Raw genomic sequence first — 3,734 nt, forward strand, 5'->3', positions numbered from 1 at the left:
CTCTCACTCACCTGTCTTTATTTATTGTCATTCACCTGTCTGTATTTATTGTCATTCACCTGTCTGTATTTATTGTCATTCACCTGTCTGTATTTATTGTCACTCACATGTCTGTATTTACTGTCACTCACCTGTCTGTATTTACTCTCACTCAACTGTCTGTATTTACTGTCACTCACCTGTCTGTATTTACTCTCACTCAACTGTCTGTATTTACTGTCATTCACCTGTCTGTATTTATTGTCATTCACCTGTCTGTATTTATTGTCACTCACATGTCTGTATTTACTGTCACTCACCTGTCTGTATTTACTCTCACTCAACTATCTGTATTTACTGTCACTCACCTGTCTGTATTTATTCTCACTCAACTATCTGTATTTACTGTCACTCACCTGTCTGTATTTACTCTCACTCAACTGTCTGTATTTACTGTCATTCACCTGTCTGTATTTATTGTCACTCACCTGTCTGTATTTACTGTCACTCACCTGTCTGTATTTACTCTCACTCACCTGTCTGTATTTATTGTCATTCACCTGTCTGTATTTATTGTCACTCACATGTCTGTATTTACTGTCACTCAGCTGTCTGTATTTACTCTCACTCACCTGTCTGTATTTATTGTCATTCACCTGTCTGTATTTATTGTCAGTCACATGTCTGCATTTATTGTCACTCAGCTGTCTGTATTTACTCTCACTCACCTGTCTGTATTTATTGTCATTCACCTGTCTGTATTTATTGTCATTCACCTGTCTGTATTTATTGTCACTCACATGTCTGTATTTACTGTCACTCAGCTGTCTGTATTTACTCTCACTCACCTGTCTGTATTTACTGTCACTCACCTGTCTGTATTTATTGTCATTCACCTGTCAATATTTCCTCTCACTCACCTGTCTGTATTTATTGTAACTCACCTGTCTGTACATATTGTCACTCACCTGTCTGTACATATTGTCACTCACCTGTCTTTATTTATTGTCATTCACCTGTCTGTATTTACTGTCATTCACCTGTCTGTATTTATTGTCACTCACCTGTCTGTATTTACTGTCACTCACCTGTCTGTATTTACTCTCACTCACCTGTCTGTATTTATTGTCATTCACCTGTCTGTATTTATTGTCACTCACATGTCTGTATTTACTGTCACTCAGCTGTCTGTATTTACTCTCACTCACCTGTCTGTATTTATTGTCATTCACCTGTCTGTATTTATTGTCAGTCACATGTCTGCATTTATTGTCACTCAGCTGTCTGTATTTACTCTCACTCACCTGTCTGTATTTATTGTCATTCACCTGTCTGTATTTATTGTCACTCACATGTCTGTATTTACTGTCACTCAGCTGTCTGTATTTACTCTCACTCACCTGTCTGTATTTACTGTCACTCACCTGTCTGTATTTATTGTCATTCACCTGTCAATATTTCCTCTCACTCACCTGTCTGTATTTATTGTAACTCACCTGTCTGTACATATTGTCACTCACCTGTCTGTACATATTGTCACTCACCTGTCTTTATTTATTGTCATTCACCTGTCTTTATTTATTGTCATTCACCTGTCTGTATTTACTCTCACTCACCTGTCTGTATTTACTCTCACTCACCTGTCTGTATTTACCCTCACTCACCTGTCTGTATTTATTGTCACTCACCTGTCTTTATTTATTGTCATTCACCTGTCTGTATTTATTGTCACTCACCTGTCTGCATTTACTGTCACTCAACTGTCTGTATTTATTGTTATTCACCTGTCTGTATTTCGTCTCACTCACCTGTCTGTATTTACCCTCACTCAACTGTCTGTATTTACCCTCACTCAACTGTCTGTATTTACTCTCACTCAACTGTCTGTATTTACCCTCACTCAACTATCTTTATTTACCCTCACTCACATGTCGGTCTTTCCTGTCACTCAGTTGTCTGTATTTATTGTCATTCACCTGTCTGTATTTATTGTCATTCACCTGTCTGTATTTCCTCTCACTCACCTGTCTGTATTTATAGTCATTCACCTGTCTGTATTTATTGTCATTCACCTGTCTGTATTTCCTCTCACTCACCTGTCTGTATTTATTGTCATTCACCTGTCTGTATTTATTGTCAAACATCTGTCTGTATTTCCTCTCACTCACCTGTCTGTATTTATTGTCAAACATCTGTCTATATTTCCTCTCACTCACCTGTCTGTATTTATTGTCATTCACCTGTCTGTATTACCTCTCACTCACCTGTCTTTATTTATTGTCATTCAACTGTCTGTATTTCCTCTCAATCACCTGTCTGTATTTATTGTCATTCACCTGTCTGTATTTCCTCTCACTCACCTGTCTGTATTTCCTCTCAATCACCTGTCTGTATTTTTTGTCATTCACCTGTCTGTATTTCCTCTCACTCACCTGTCTGTATTTCCTCTCATTCACCTGTCTGTATTTATTGTCATTCACCTGTCTGTATTTCCTCTCACTCACCTGTCTGTATTTATTGTCATTCACCTGTCTGTATTTCCTCTCACTCACCTGTGTTTATTTATTGTCACTCACCTGTCTTCATTTATTGTCACTCACCTGTCTTTATTTATTGTCATTCACCTGTCTCTATTTATTGTCACTCACCTGTCTTTATTTATTGTCTTTCACCTGTCTGTATTTATTGTCTTTCAACTGTCTGTATTTATTGTCATTCACCTGTCTGTATTTATTGTCATTCACCTGTCTGTATTTCCTCTCACTCACCTGTCTGTATTTATTGTCATTCACCTGTCTGTATTTCCTCTCACTCACCTGTCTTTATTTATTGTCACTCACCTGTCTTCATTTATTGTCACTCACCTGTCTTTATTTATTGTCATTCACCTGTCTCTATTTATTGTCACTCACCTGTCTTTATTTATTGTCTTTCACCTGTCTGTATTTATTGTCTTTCAACTGTCTGTATTTATTGTCATTCACCTGTCTGTATTTATTGTCATTCACCTGTCTGTATTTCCTCTCAATCACCTGTCTTTATTTATTGTCATTCACCTGTCTGTATTTATTGTCTTTCACATGTCTGTATTTATTGTCTTTCACCTGTCTGTATTTATTGTCTTTCACCTGTCTGTATTTATAGTCATTCACCTGTCTGTATTTCCTCTCACTCACCTGTCTTCATTTATTGTCATTCACCTGTCTGTATTTATTGTCATTCAGTGTCTTTATTTCCTCTCACTCAACTGTCTTTATTTATTGTCATTCACCTGTCTGTATTTATTGTCATTCACCTGTCTGTATTTCCTCTCACTCACCTGTCTTTATTTATTGTCATTCACCTGTCTGTATTTCCTCTCACTCACCTGTCTTTATTTATTGTCATTCACCTGTCTGTATTTATTGTCTTTCACCTGTCTGTATTTATTGTCTTTCACCTGACTGTATTTATTGTCACTCACCTGACTGTATTTATTGTCACTCACCTGTCTGTATTTATTGTCATTCACCTGTCTGTATTTATTGTCATTCACCTGTCTGTATTTCCTCTCACTCACCTGTCTTCATTTATTGTCATTCACCTGTCTGTATTTATTGTCATTCACCTGTCTGTATTTCCTCTCACTCAGCTGTCTTTATTTATTGTCATTCACCTGTCTGTATTTATTGTCATTCACCTGTCTGTATTTCCTCTCACTCACCTGTCTTTATTTATTGTCATTCACCTGTCTGTATTTATTGTCATTCACCTGT

This window comes from Heterodontus francisci, unplaced genomic scaffold, assembly GCF_036365525.1.
Source record: "Heterodontus francisci isolate sHetFra1 unplaced genomic scaffold, sHetFra1.hap1 HAP1_SCAFFOLD_1426, whole genome shotgun sequence".
NCBI lineage: Eukaryota > Metazoa > Chordata > Chondrichthyes > Heterodontiformes > Heterodontidae > Heterodontus > Heterodontus francisci.